The sequence below is a fragment of the Gracilinanus agilis genome, chromosome 3, assembly GCF_016433145.1.
Source record: "Gracilinanus agilis isolate LMUSP501 chromosome 3, AgileGrace, whole genome shotgun sequence".
Classification (NCBI taxonomy): Eukaryota; Metazoa; Chordata; class Mammalia; order Didelphimorphia; family Didelphidae; genus Gracilinanus; species Gracilinanus agilis.
This window is the reverse complement of record NC_058132.1, coordinates 316,114,986-316,131,357: the sequence shown is the minus strand read 5'-3', so window position 1 is coordinate 316,131,357 and position 16,372 is coordinate 316,114,986.

Here is a 16,372-nt window from a genome sequence, read left to right as displayed (position 1 = left end):
TTCATTCTTTTGATTTTGTTTTATGTATTTTTGCTGCCTTGTTAAGTCATTTGATTCAAGTTGTTGAATTCTAATTTTTAAAGATTCATTTTCTTTTTGGTCCTCCTTCTCCTTCTGGTCTGATTTTCTTTGTAGTTCAACTTTCACTTTATTTGGCTCATTTTCAAGCTGGTCAATTTTGGCTTCCAAGACACTATTTTCTTGTTTTAGTTCATGTATTTCCTTTTTCCATTTGTCTTCAGCCTCTCTTGATTGTTTTTTGAGTTCTTGAGTTAATTGCATTTGGAGTTCTTCCAAAGCCTGTGTCTAATTCACTGGAATTTCTTTGGTTTTGCTTGGAGTTCCTTGATCTTCTTCTATTTCATTTGCTCTTAGTTTATTTCCTGGAAAGAAGCTGTCAATTGTAATTTCTTTTCTCTTTTTCTGTTGTTTACTCATATTTTTCCCTTCTCTGTTCTGCTAGGTTAAACAGATGGATTTAATGAGCTTTGCTGAAAGATGTTCCCCCAGCTCTCAAGAGAAGTTTGTAACTTCTTTCTCTGCAGTCTATGGAGGAGGGGTTTTGTTTCTCTGCCCTCTGAAGACTTCTTATCTGTCCCATTTATGGGATTATACAAGGCATGGGGATAGAGGGGTTTGGGGGAGAGGAAATTGATCTGTAGAGTTTGATGTTTATGTGCCCTGAGGCTAAAACCTCAAGAGAAGTGGGAGTTGAGGGTAAGATGGAACATTTTGCACTATGTCTGGGTTGCCTCTCTGTGTTTCTTCTCTAGATGCCTCCTTAAATCTGTGTTAAATGCCCTGAGCCTTGCACAGCTGTGCCAGCAAGACCCTCTCTCTGGACCAGTGCATTTGCCTGCCCAGAGATTCCAGGAGCTGCTGGAGACTCAGCACAGCACATGAGGGAGGTGTAAGGGGGAAAAGGAGGTTTTTTGGGTTCAATATATTAAAAGATAGTCACCAGAGGATTGAACTATTATAAATCCTCAATTAAGAATAATCTCAAGTCAAAATTGACTTTTATGGAAGTTTATTTATAATTAAGAAGAGAGAGAGGAAATAAGGATATAAGAATCTAACTCAGTAGGTAATTTACTATGATCCTCTAATTAATCCAGGTAGATCTTAACCCTCAGCAGAAAGTTAGAGGGCCAGAGGCCTGGAGGTGAATGGAGGAAACTTCATTCACAGAGTCTACTAAAAGAAATTTCTTAAGAGAAGTTCAGGAAGATTCAGTGAGTCTTTAAATTCACCTCAAGGAATTCAAAGAAGATATTTAAAGCAGTCTCACCAGGGTCTCAGCATTCCAAAACTCCTCCATGAACCAGAAGAAGTCTGTCACCAGATGCCCTCTTCAACCAAAGGCCTCTCACTCACTCAACTCCCTCTTTTTAAAGGGGTCAGTTATGCATCACTTCCTGTGCCTCCCTCCTAATTTGCATATCCAATCACAATAGATGATTCTCATAGTACTGCCTAGGGAGCAGTCAGTTGATTCTGATTCACCACCCACACTAGGACCAGTGGGTTACATACCTCCCAGAATTAGAGATGCTCTCAACTTTTGTGATTAAATCTAAAGATGGACAGTGTAGACTTAATTCAATTATCACAGAGGAGCCCTGGGATTCCCCTTCTTTCTTACCATCAAACCCAGCATTTCAAGAATTCAGGCTTTTTTCTTGTCTACCCCTTGAGTTGTCTAGCAGGAGGGTTCCCCAGCTCTGTCCTGTTATTAGATTTGGTTTTCTTTCCCCTCGAATTGCTTTTTTTTTATGTCAATGTGGAGGGATATGGAGGTCTGAAGTTTTGCTCCATCTAAGTTACCATCTTCCCAGAATCTCCCTGACCTCCACTGATGTCAGAATGATCTGATTTAAATCCTCCTTTTGACCCTTCCCAGCTATATTTGGTAAGTCCTTCGATACTTTCTTAGGACTTACATAACAAGGAAAAAAATGGAATTCAGACCTATAATTTTATTGGTAGAGTGAATTTCTGGATAAGGAAATATTTTCTCTCTCTCTCTCTCTCTCTCTCTCTCTCTCTCTCTCCATATATATATATATATATATATATAGATATAGATATAGATATAGATATAGATATATATATCCACACACTCATATATTGGCATCCTCTCTACAACTTCTTGTCTTGGAAAGTTGCCTAAAGCACTGAGAGATTAAATATTTTAATCAATATCAGAAAGCCAGTCACTGTCAGAGGTAGGTCTTGAAAACAGATTATGGTTAAAAGTCACCAATATAGTTCAACATCCACTAAACTTAGCTAGATTTTCTATTGTGTCATAAACTCTTGAAACTGTTGATGGAAGTTCTCATGCTGAAAAATATTCATACTAGAAAAATAATATATCCATTCTATGTTTGCTTTCATTGGCAAAGACTTGACTTTCCTAAAACATTATGAATTCTTTCTCACATGAGTATGACAGTATTGTATGCATTGCTGTCTTAGTCACCTTTAGAACATGAATGAAATATAAAATCACTTCAGAGGTGATGTAATGAAGGCATCAACCCTGAAGTGGTCATTTAATCTAGACCAGTGTTGGGCAAACTTTTTAAAGAGGGGGCCAAAGGAAAGGAAATGCTCATTTGTCAGTATGTTTCTAAGGCAACTCTTTCAAAGTTTCATTGTATTGTATCCGACTCATTGTATTGGGCAGATTAGGAATAATGTCATGGGTGGTGGATAGAACATTTCAGGGGGCTGCATATGGCCTATGGGCTATAGTTTGTAGTGATCTAGACTATTACTTCCTATCAAAATGGAAACTCAATTGGTGGACTGATTAAAGTATAACTGATTTTAAATTCCATTTTCTTTCTCCCTATTTCTACTCTATGTTGCTTAGAAACCATGCCTTAATATAAATGGAACCTGTGAAAGAAACAGGTGAGAGAGTTACAAAGATAAGGAAGAAGGGCAAATATGGCAATAGAGTTAGTCTAAGGAAGAACAGAGAAGAAGACATATGCTTCAGTATATTATTAAGGTAAGTGAATTCTTCCAAAGTTTACTATTTAGGAAAGAAAAAAATAAAGGAAGTTATACTCACAAAAAAGTATATTATTAAGGTATCTATTCCTCATGAATACAGTCCAGATGGAAGAGTTAAGATTGAAGAAGCCAAAAAAAGACCATCTCCATTTGTCTTATAATAATACCTACAATTTATAGAGCAAATTTCCTTATCTTTCTTCAAAAATTCCTGGGTGGGAAAAGGGAGGAGATTGTATGGTGCTTTCATGATACACTTTTAGCTCACAGAGAACCTTTAATATAAGGATTTTGAGTGACCTAACCAAGCATACTCAGCCAATGACAGAGTTAAGATTAGAACACAGTTCCCCTGATCCCTAAAACCAAGGATTTCCACAGTAGACTTAATGCCTTTGATCATAAAAACCAGAATTTCAGAATTGTGGTCAATGAGCTCCAGAATGTTTAAGAAAGAATATTTAGGAAAATATTATATTACCAGAAAATTGAAAATTCCAAGGTATTTTTTTTTTGTGAGAATTGACTACATTTTCCTATTCCATGTTACGTGGGAAATAGTGATTAGAATACTAACATTATTAGAGTCAGAAAGACTTTGGTACAAGTCTATCTACCCATCTACCTACATATATGTACACACCTACATATATACCAACCTACCTACATGCACACATATAAAAGCATGTATTTATATATGTATGATATATATGTATATAACAATTGAATTAAAAATGATGTGTTTATATGTGTTTGTGTCACTTAATCGGTAATGTAGGGAACAATTTACACATGTGTATACCCATTATTAAAATGTGTGTGTGTGTGTGTGTGTGTGTGTGTGTCAATTCTTTTTATAGTTCAGTTGTTTCAGTCATTTTTGGATTTTTTGCTACCCTATTTGTGTTTTTCTTGGCAAAGATACTAAAAAACTTTGACATTTTATTCTCCAGATCATTTCACAGATGAAGAAATTGAGGCAAACAGGTTTAAGTGATTTGCCCAGGTCACACAGCTAGAAAGAAATTGAGCCTGGATTTGAGCTTGAACTTCTGACTCCAGATGTAATACTCAATCCACTATAACACTTATCTCCATAGTTATTCATTCATTTATTCATTTATATATTTTGTTAGGTAATTATATGTGTGTATATGTGTACAACCTGTGTATATATAATATGCCCATATGTACATATATACAAATATGCACATATGTATATGTTCATTCAGATAGACAATTATTTACTATTGTACTTTCAAAAACAAGGAAAACATCTTGAGTCTCCAATTAAAATTTTCTCTGATGAATTAACATTGCTAAGGATGTCCTTTATCTGTTGGCCAACAAATGAGACAATATGTCTGCTCATTAGATGTTCCAGTTCACGTATCAATGAATGCAAAGTTTCATTTATTAGTTTTCTGGAGAAGGAGCAGTTATTTTCGTAATATACCCTATTCTGGCTTGTACATTTTTGTCTTAGTTTTTCCAGTGTCGAATCTAGTTTCTTTTTTTGAAGCAGAATTTTGGTAAATAATTATTGAATAGAAATATATATAAATATATATATATATATATAATCTTCATATTCCAAATACCTCTAATAATATAAACACTCAACTTTAAAGTTGATTTTCCAGGGAATTTTTTTTATGTTTGTCTTGAGTCTGAAATTCCAAAGCACTCTAATCATGAGCAAATTAATCTTTGAATTTTATTTACTAGGGAATTTTAATGTTCATATCTATTAACTTAGAAAAGTGTGTGCAAAAACAAAGCTACTGAGCTTAATATTGAAAGTGAAGAGCACTGAGTCAAATCAGCATTTTTCTTGCCTTCGGCACATATATATGAAAGGAGCTTGTGCCCTTTTGGAGCAACCTAGTAAGTTTAAGCAATAATGTGAAGGTACCCTTCCAGGAGGACATAATATATAAAGACAAAAGCATCAGCTATAAATCAATGCATATTGATTTAAGTAAATGAGATCATTGCCCTTAGGTAATATAAGCTCAGAGCCTGAGCAGACATGCCTGTTGCTCAGAAACCTATTGGCCCTGAATTCTTAAGCAGAAACCCAAAGGGAGATTCCCTCAAAGGCTTTTAAATTACTTGAAATGTCTTACAATTTTAGACCTTACTCAAATTGCACCCACATCTAAACCAAAGTAAAAAAAGATATATCACTCTATTTTGGAGAAGAGCTGAATTTATAATTTAACTTTTTGTAGATCCTTAAGCCATGATTAAAATCTTGAAAGGAATTGGGTGGGGGGTGGTGTGTGCAACACACATAGCTAAGTAGTTCAGTGGATTTAGAGGCAGGCATAGAGAGGGGAAGTCATTGATTCAAATCTCATCTCAGACACATCCTGCTGGCCTTTTGGGGGCCAAGCTGAGATGGAAAGTTGTCAGCTCTAGCCAGAAATATAAGATAGTTCATCCTCCTTCTTCTACATACTCTGAGAAATTAAACAGAGCTTTCTCACAAGAAGATAATCAACCCGGTAAATAATTCCATTAGTCAGCACGCTGATGTGATATTTACTGTAATGCAATGATTCTGCAAAAACTCAATTAAGCATTCTTTGTTAATCGCATTAAATAGTATGGACTGTGACATAATAAAATCACTGAAATGTGCCCATCCATCCTCCCTATATAAATTTACTACTATGTAATTTCTCATTGCCTCTGTAATAGGCAACATTTTTTAACATTACCCAAGAAAAATACTAGTTGTTAGTATTTGGAGTAAGGTATGGTTCCTACTCTTTCACATAACTAGTACATGATTCTCGACAAGTTACTTTACCTCTCCTGATCCCAATTCCAGCATCTGTAAATGATATAATATGACTACGTGATCTCCAAGGTCCCTTATAAGTTCTTCATTCTGTGACTATGTAGATGAAATTAAGATGACAGGAAAATATATATATATATATATATATATAATTTCCCTTTGACCTAAAAAACCCAAATCCACTGCCTTCCACTGGAAAACTTCATCATTCCTTTGTTAATTTCTTTATGCCTCATTCTCCATAGTAATGGATCCTAAACTTTTTTTTTAATGTTCAAATCATCCTCAACTGCATCACTGTTAACAAACTTGTTTTATTGAGAAAATTTAGGACATTACACATTAACTTCATCAACTCTCTTCCCTCATACTTCTAAATATTTCTGTATATTCAGTTTGAGAAGCATTTATATTCTTATTTCACTAAATCAGTTTGGATATCCATAAAAAAAAAACAAAACAAAACTGACACTGTTCATCCTTTCTTGAGTCTTACATTCTAGTGAAATAGAGATCCATGCAAAGTCTTCTAGGAATATGTGAAGAATGAAGAAAATCACTCTGAGTGTATGTGTGTGTTGCAGATGGGGATGAGCAATGCCTTTATAGAGGAGACAGTGCTAGCCTTTTCTTAGAGAAGGACTCTGAAAGACTTAGATGATGAGATAGGCATGAAGGATCACCTCCATGAATATACAGACATAGTAAAAAGTATGTCAAGCAAGGATATGTTGATGAATGTTTAATAACTGGCCCTCTGCAGAAAAAAGAATAAAAATATTATGCACAGCATGATTTTACATTTTATCTGTATTATTAATATGTTTTAATTTATTTCTTAAGTCTAAGTAAGTGACAAAACAATAAATCATGCCGTGATTCATAGTGTTAGCTAATTTCTGAAGTATAAATGCTGACACTGAACATTTAACAATTATTGCCTAAAAGCTAGCACAAGCTGGCTCCAGCATCTGGGTGTGTAGATGATCAATAGTAGGTATCAAAAATGTTTAATTTAATCTTTAATTTAATTAATTATTTTAATTTAAAAAATAATAGGGATCAATAATTTTAGATGAGTCAATATGTTATATTGCAAGCTGAACTTGGATACAGAAGATGCAGATATGGATCCCTGTTGCTTTCAAGACCAAATAAAAATGCCTCTCTTATGAGATAGTCAATATATATTAGATAAATTGAAGGTTATCTCAAAAGGAAGGTAATAAGATTAATGAGGACAAGAAAAAACTTCTAGCAGAAGGCGGGACTATGAATGAACCTTGAGGGAAGGCAGGGAAATCAAGAAGTTGAGATAAGATTGGAAAAGTTTCAGGCATGGAAGACAGAGAAAATACATTCAGTTAAGAGACAGAGTGTCTTATGCTAGGAACATCAAAGAAACCAGTGTCACTAGACACTACAGGATTGTAATTGATTACAGGATACTTGTAAGGAAATAAGGTATAAGATAATTGGGAAAGGGGGGCATCCAGGTGTCTCAGTAGATTGAGAGCATGGCCCAGAGATGGGAGGTCCTGGGTTCAAACCTGGACTTAGACTACCTGTGGGACCCTGGGCAAGTCACTTAACCCCCATTGACTAGCCCTTACCACTCTTCTGCCTTAGAATCAATACAAAGTAAGGTTGAAAGTAAGGTTTAAATTTTTAATTTTAAAAATTAAAAAAAAAGATAACTGGGGAAAAAAGGGTCCAAGTTATAAAATGCTTTAAAAGACAAAGAGAAAATTCTTCGTTTGATTGTGAAAGTATTAGGGAAACATTGGAGTTTACTGAATGGAGATGGGGGGTGACAAGGCTAGATTTCTGTTTAAGAAAAATCAATTTGGCAGTTGAACAGAAGACAGACTAGAATGTAGAGAGACTTGAAGTATGAAAAACAATCAGTAAGTTCTTGCAATAATCAAGGCATGAGGTGATGAGGGCCTGCACCAGTGTGTCTACAATACCATAAATAACATTGGATCATATTTGAGATGATGTTACAAAAGTAGAAATAATACTTAAAAACTGATGGAATAGGAGAAGTGAAAGAGAGAAGTAAAGAATATTACCTAGCTTTTGATCATCAGTGACTAAGTAGATATTGATACTCTTGATGGTAATAGGAAAGTTAAGAAAATGGAAAGGGTAAGAAGAGGACAAATAAGTGAGAATGGGGAAAAATATCCAGATGGAAAGCTAGAGGTAATGATAAAAAATTAATGATGCTCTTTATGCTAAAGTTAATTAATTTATTTTAAAGTTTTATCAATGGTTTTTTAATTTTAAATCATCAGTGGCTAAATATCTCTCTCTTCTATTTCCTACTAAATGAGTCTCTCTTTATTAAAGGAGGGTAGTGGTGGAAAAGTTAAATTAATCCAATTGACCCACGAGGTAGTATTTAATATTGCATAGACATTGTTTCCTTTCTTCTCAAAGAAAGGGAGATAAATTAATCACCCAATAAACATTTGTTAAGCACTTGCTACATATAGTCACCATATGAATTCACAAGGATCCAAATGAAATGTAAGAGCCCTTAGGGACTTTTTACCCTTAAGGAAATTATACTGCATGGGGATCCATCATTTATATTAATAGATACAGACAAGAAGTATATATGGAAGTTAGCATAGAAGGCACTAAAAACTGGGAAGTATGCAAAAGACTTTCTTCAGAAAATGGCATTTGAGCTGAACCTTGTTGGGTAGACTGGGATCTAAGATGTGGAATGTAATAGGGGAATTTGCAGGATGTAATAGGGGACTTGTATTGAAGTTACACTTCCTTCAAAATGGACACCCTCAGTTTCCTTCAAACCCAGAAAGTATGTTGTTTCTCTTCCCCTTCCTCCCTCTCTTACTAATTAATTAATGAAGTAGCAAAAGGTCTTGTTTAAACACAAAAGGGGTTTATTGTCTTCTAGGATAGATTGACAGGGTAAAGGGTCAAGGAAGCCCTTACAGTCACTTAGAGAAACCTCAGGTGGGGGAAGGGAAGCAGGCATGTGAGACTGAGAAAGGACCTGCCTTTACTCAGCTCTCAAAGGTGATTTTGAAATCAAAAGGGGTTAGGAAGTTGGATATAAAGACTCAATAAATAATTTGTTGCCAGGCTAACATTATCACAGATTTGAACTAACTCTCCGATTCACTCTCCTATTCAATCTTATCAGACATTCAGGTAAGGAAATGAAGGTAGGAATAAGGTAGGGTAGGAAATTCAAGATATTTATTTAAATTAACAAATCTCAAAGAAACTGCAAATCTAAGCTAGGTTTCAATCTCAAGAGGGAGCTCAGCTGGACCCTGGTTCCCTCCATGAGTTCCCAGGTCCAACTGAAACTCTTCCAAGATTCTAAACTCTCTTAACTGACATAAGAACTCAGCCAAAGCCTGCAAAACTGTTATGCCCCCCTCTCTGTATCACAGAAATGAAAAAAACAAGAGCAATCCAAGTACAGAATGAAGCCACAGAGATGGAAGATAGAAGGATGCAAGTAAATAACAGCAAGTAGGCCAGTATGTTTGGATTGTTCAATAAGCCTAGAAAGGCAAAAGGCAGTAAGGTTGGAAAGAATTTAGAGTGTATATTTGACCAAGAGATAAAATGGAGCTACTGTAGTATATTGTTTGAGGGTGGGTTGTTAGAAGGAGAATCATTGTCAGACCTATTCGTTAGGAAAATCATTTTGGTAGCTGTGGGAAGAGGGATTTAAATGAGGAGAAAATTGAATCAGAGAGTTCAATTAGCAAGATACTTCACTAATCCCACTGAGATATGATAAAGCCCTGAACTGGAATTCAAGCTATTTGAAAGCCACCCCTCACAAAAAAAAAAAAAAAAAAAAAAAAGAATTTATAGAAGAAATATTCTATAGAGCTAGAAATCTATCAGTCAACAAAGATTTATTACAAATCAGATTGGAAAACTTGAAAAATGTCGGAGAGGGAACAAGAAAATCAACATATTGTTCACAGTTGGTTGAATTATGAATTGGTCCAGTCATTTTAGAAATCAATTAGCCCCCAAGCTACCAAACAGCAAATACCATTTGACAGAGGGATACCAATATTAGGTCTGTTCCCCAGAGATCAAAGAAATAGGGAGGAAGTCCTCTTTGAGGAAGAATATAGCAGAAATATAAGCTAAAGAGTCACTCATCAATTAGGATATAGCTGAAAAAATTATAGAATATTAATCAAATAAAATGCTATTGTTCCATAAGAAATGAAGAAAAAGATGGTTTCAAAGAAGGAAGTCTAATATAAATTTGTCAAGTGAAGTGAGCAGAACCAAAAGTAAAATTTACACTATAACATCAATATTGTAAAAAATCAACAATTTCTTAAGAACTTGGGATCTCTAATGAATGTAATGATTGATCAGTCATGATTCCAAAGAACATAATAATAAATTTATATCAATGTTCTCTGTCAATGTATATTTTCACTGCCATAGTTATAAAAGGTCTTAGGAAATACAAATAACACCTTCCAATTTAGAAATGCAGTTCACTGAATTCTTTATTTCTCTTTCTTGTTTACCATTTTTATACGTCTCTTGTAACATAATTGAAAGTTAAATTTTCTATTCAACTTTGTTCTTTTCATCAAAATTCTTAAAAATCATCTATTTAATTAAATAGCCCATTTTTTCTCTGAAGGATTATACTCAGTTTTATTAGAGAGGTGATTCCTGTTTGTCATTGTAGCTCTTTGTTTCTCTTGAATATCTTATTCTAAGTATTGTTATGTTTTAATGAAGGAAACTGCTAAATTTTGTATTATCCTGACTATAGCTCTATGATATTTTGCTCGAGAATTAGGCTATTTTTTTTTCTGAGACTTTTCACTTCGAGATTTCTTTTAGGAGGTGATTAGTGGATGCTTTCAATTTCTATTTTATCCTCTCTAGGATATTAGGACAGTTTTCCTTAATATCTTGAAACATGATGTATAGACTTTTATTGGCCTATCAGAAATTCAATAATTCTTAAATTATCCCTCTTTAATTTATTTTCCAGGTGATTCCCTACTCTAACCCGTCAATGAGAAAGTTTACATTTTCTTCTTTTTTAAAAAATTATTTGGTTGTGTTTTATTGCTTCATGATGTTTCAAAAAGTCATTAATTTAAATTTGCTTAATTCTAAATTTTAAGAAATTATTTTCTTCAGTGAGTGAGTTTTTGCACATCTTTCCCACACCTTCCTCTACCTTTGGCTAATTCTGTTTTTTAAGCAGTTCTTTTCAGGTTTATTTATTTATTTATTTATTTATTTTGTGCTTCTATCATTTGGCCAGTTTAAGTTTTTAAGGAATTATTATCTTTAGTATATTTTTTGCTTCCTTTACCAATTGTTGACTTTTTATCATGATTTACTTTCATCATCATTTCCTTTTCCAATTTTTCCTCTATCTTGATTTTTTAAAAAAAATCTTTTTTGAGCTCTTCCAGAAAAACTCTTGGGGCTTCAAACCAATTCACATTTTTTTTAAAGTTTACATATAACTCTCTTGATATTTCTGCCTTTTGAGTCAATGTTTTGATTTTCTTTCTAACCCTAGTAATTTTTTTTAATGATTGGGTTTTTGTGTTGTTGTTTGCTCATTTCCCAGCCTATTTCTTGACTTTTAACTTTATATTTAATTTGTGACCTGCTTTCATTATGGAGGTGGGACTGTCCCAAATTTCATGTTGTTCTTTTTTTTTTTTAATGTTGTTTTCAGAGCTAGTTCTGGACATTTCTAAGTTTTCAGTACTAATAATATAGAATAATCTAAGGAAAAGGGTGATCACTGTTATCCTGGCCTGTGTTCTGGTCTGTGAGCAACCATAAGTACTCTTTTTTGCCCTAGGATTTTTTCCAGGATCTTCACTTCTGCTAGTGTTCCTCCTCACTCTGGGCTCATGATTTGGAAATGTGCATGAGCAATGGAACAGAGTACTGCCCTCAGTGTCAGTAAAGGCTTACATTTATTGTCTTTCTGACCAGTTTTCTGACTGTCCCCCGCCCCCTTACTGTCTGTGGTCCAAGAGCTTCAGATGCCCCTGTTTCCAATTTACCCAACTGTAAGTTTTCCTAAGTGCCCCTTTGATAGTCTGTCATGCATTGGATTGTGCTTCAGTTTTACCCAGTGAAACTTGACTTTCTTGTCTACCTTCTAAGTTGTCAGGAAAGGAAATTTCTTCACCTCATCATTTTTGTGGTTCTGCTACTTTGGAATTAATTTTGAGGCATTGTTTTTATTTTTTTTTGGGAGGAGAATTTGGGAGAGCACAGGCAAGTTCCCAATATGATGTCTTAATTCCACTATATTGAATTATATATATGGTTATATATATATACATATATATATACATGTACATACATACATATCTATACCTACTATATATAATATTCTCAATTGATATTTCATGTTACTTCATGAGTTTTAGCCTCACATGTGATTGGGTGTATATATGTGCATTATTTTGTCAATTCAGGAAAAAATACTATGAATTTGGTATGATATTTCTGCTTAATTGCTGTTAAGATGATGGATTATACACATGACTCTGTCTTCTTGCTAATTATAACATTTTTCATTTAAAATAAGGTAGATATAAATAGTTACTAAGAAAGTATAATTGGATGTTTTGATATTGAATATTAAAATTGTAATAAATAATATGAACAAATAAGTGTCAATATAGATAGAGCACTTTCAATAGAGTAGTAAGATCAAAGGCCAGTTTTCTAGATGATAAAAAATGAGTGTGTGGTAAGGAAATAGAGGCAATCAGTGCAGATTATAATTTCCCAAAGTTTAGTAGAGAAAGAAAGAGTTGTGTCAGAATGATACCTTATGGAAACTTTAGGGAACATAAGCTGGTTTGTTTTTATGGACAGAAAAGACCTGAAATGTTGATAAACAAATGAAAGCTCTGGAGTTGTTAAGAGACTAAAATTTAGAAGTGAGGCCACCTCCTGGGGGTAGAATTGTTCATTTGAAAAAAAAAAAAAAAGGAACAGCAGCCACTGTGCGAAGGATTATAAGGAGTCAAGCAATGATTAACTAAAAATATTTCATAGTAGTCAATTTTATGGGGCACAGTCTACATGTTTGTTTGTTGTTGCTTTTTTCACCACTAGCACTGAAGAGTTCAGGAATTAGACTGGACAAGACAGAATGAACCAGGCTTGAGAATTAGGATGTAAATAACAAAAGTACATAGATAAAGATTCAAGGATGAAGATCAATTTTTCTTTCAGTTTCAATTTGTAATATATGTTGTTTAAAAGATGCTTAACGCAGAGAACTTGATTATAATTTTTAAATCTTCCACATTTTGCCTATATGACCTTGGACAGGTCAATTAAATACTCTAGGTCTTAAAGTTCTTATCTGCAAAACCAGGAGGTTGGTTTTGGTTCCTTCTCTAAACATCCTATAATCCACTGTTTTGAGCCTTTCTCTTCCTTTCTATCACATTCTAAAATGGAATAATCCCTTCCCTTCAAGGTGTTCAACTTTTGAAAAATGTAATTATTATTACAGAAAACAATACATCAATGATACTAGAAAAAGTGAGAGTGAGAGATAAAGAAACAGCAATATATAGAGTCAAAAGAAACAACAGGGACAGAGATGCAAAGATGGAAACAGAGACAAATAGAGAGACACAGACAGAAATGGAACTCTAGAAGATCCTGGAATAAATGAAGGCCTCTATCTACTACATCTGAACTCCACGTTATATTTTGTGACATATTTTTGAAATCCTTATCTATTTCCTTCTTATGTTCTGGTGGTCTAAAATAATATAATCTCTTGAAAATATCATTTACTTCCCCACCCATTTATCTTCACCTAAGTGCAATACACTTCAGTTATCCTTTCAGATTTTCTAAACTTCGTATGGGCATATCTTCTCAATATGCCCTTTCATATTTCCAATTCCTTTTGAATGAAATAGACTTTTCTAGAACTGTATTCTAGTCTTGTATCCAACCAGACAAATCAAGTAAATATTGGAAATTACTTCTGTAGTCTTACCTACTTCTAGTCAAGAATTGATTATTCCTCTATTTGAAGCTTTGATCTGTTTTCTCTCTCAACTGAAGTACACTTTTCTGTTAACAGAAAAAACATGTTTGAAGAGGAGGAGGATGAATCCCTTTGGGAATTTTATCTTTTTTCCTTCAAAGAGCTCTGCTTCTTCCTTTTATAATCTAAATGCAATTGTTTCCAACACACTGTCCTCATCTTTCTTCTTTTATCTTTTGATAATTCATTCCTCTTCACTAACTTCCTTGACTTAACATTACCTAATGTGTCAAAATTCAAAACACATATTCAAGAAATATTTATCAAGGACTAGCTAAGTGTAAGGCACTGTGGTGGATCCTGGAGATATAAAGACAATATTTTGAAGCTATCTTTGACCTTTAGGATCTTACATTTTATGGTAAATCCTGAAATAAAAAGAGTTCAAAGACATATATCATCCTCAGATAAGCCTCCTATTCAATTATAAAATAGCTTACTTTACCTTAATTTGATCAGTTCTTTTTCTCACAACAATCCTACAAGGAAGGTACAAGTATTATTGTTCCACTTTAGGGTAAAATACTGATTCTTTTCTGGGTTAGTTGACTTGCCCATGATAGTTTGTAAATTTCTCAGATGATCAAAGGGCCTCTGATTATTAATTTCAGCATTCTATCAATTATGCCATATTGCTGAAAATATCAGATGAACTTTTTAGCAGATAAAAGCTCTATCACTGGAATTATAAAATTACCAATCTGACTGAAGTATGAAACTGTCCCTTTGCCTCTGGGAAACCACTATTTCAATAGTCTAATAATCCTTTTCTTCTTTACTTATTGAATTTGTCCCTTACTTGTTGTCTGACCTGACCAGTCAGAATGTGATTTTCTGTGTCTTTAAGGAGATGGAAATCCTCTAGAATGTTCTTCATTTGTCTATGTTTTACTCCATGTATTCAGTTAAAGATCAATGAAATTATTACTATTTAGATAAAATATAAGCTCCTTGAGGGAAGTGAGAATTTCCCAACTATCTTTTTATCATCAATGCTTGGCATGATATGTGGTCCATAGTAAATAATCAATATTTGATGAAATAAATAGTACCATCTTGAATTATTAAGCATGACTAGGCATCCTCTTGTGTGACTGGAACCCCAAAGTAGCACATCAAATGACCCTTTCCCTCAGGAGACTTACATTCTCCAGGAATTAAGTTGAAAGAAGAGGTTTGATTTAAGCTCGTCAAATTCCTTATGTGGACAATGGCTTCCTCATTGACTGTGAAATATTAGATTGATACTGTTGTGTCTATGTCCTTGTGCTTTTCTTCTATAATAAATGACTCATGTTGACTATTTGCTATTTAATGTTTTCAGATGTTGTTAAAAACTTCTCAGGATCTCTCTCTCTCCTTTTTACATAGAACTCACCTTTCATGCAAATTTCTTTCCATAATGGATTCTTACCAGCTATTCATTTTTATAGACTTTTTTATACAGAAACATACTGCAAAGGTGTTTCATTTTGTGTCCTATAAATCATAAGGGTGAGCTTATGTTTTTTTTTCAGACACTTTATCTATTCTCATACATTTCATATTGTCATTAAATCAAGCAAATGTTTGCACTTTTTGATGGAAATAAAGCATAAGAAAAACAATACTTTTTTGTATGCTAAAGTAGGCTGACTAAATGAATCATTAAGAAATGGCCTTAAAATCACATTTGAATGGCACCTAGATACTAGTTGAAGATAAAGTTTTGAATATACATATGTAGATTATGCAAATAGAAATTGTTGAAATCATGTTGCTGAAATCATATTGTTTGAAGTCATAAAAGGTTAAATACTATTTGTTTAATTCTTTGCAACTTAGATTTATTGCTTTTATTTAAAGTTTTCACCTACTCTAAGTTATTGTAACTTCAAAATCTCAGTAATTTTGTCTCACTATTTCTCAAGTTAAAAAAAAAAGTGTATGTAGGACATAAAAGGGGACCATAAGCCAGACCTCAACAAAATCACAATGTCAGTGAGGTTTGACTTCAACCATTCATATTTTCTTTTCATTGCCCTTATTCTTTATTTTGACAATTTCCTAATTCAGTGGCTCAATCCCTTCATGTTGATCTTATGCTTCCATGACCCATCCTCATGATTGTGCCCCATCTAAGGTTTCATTTCCCTGGGAAATGTCCAGTGCTTTAAATCTATGTGACCTCCATCATAACCAGGTTTCAATCAGTAGAATAACAAATGAATCTATTCATTTGTCAGATATTTCCAAAGGAATTAAGTAGAGGCCTGAGGAGCTGATTGAGAATATTGTAGAAGTCTACTTATATCACCTATAAGTCAATTCCATCAACCAATCATCATATAGTCAATAGCCATTCTCATTCGAGTCCCAAATTAATCTGAAAACACATAAGTAGAAATTAGTTACTAAGGGTCTAAATCAGGTGCTACCACCCCCTGGTGGGTGCTGCA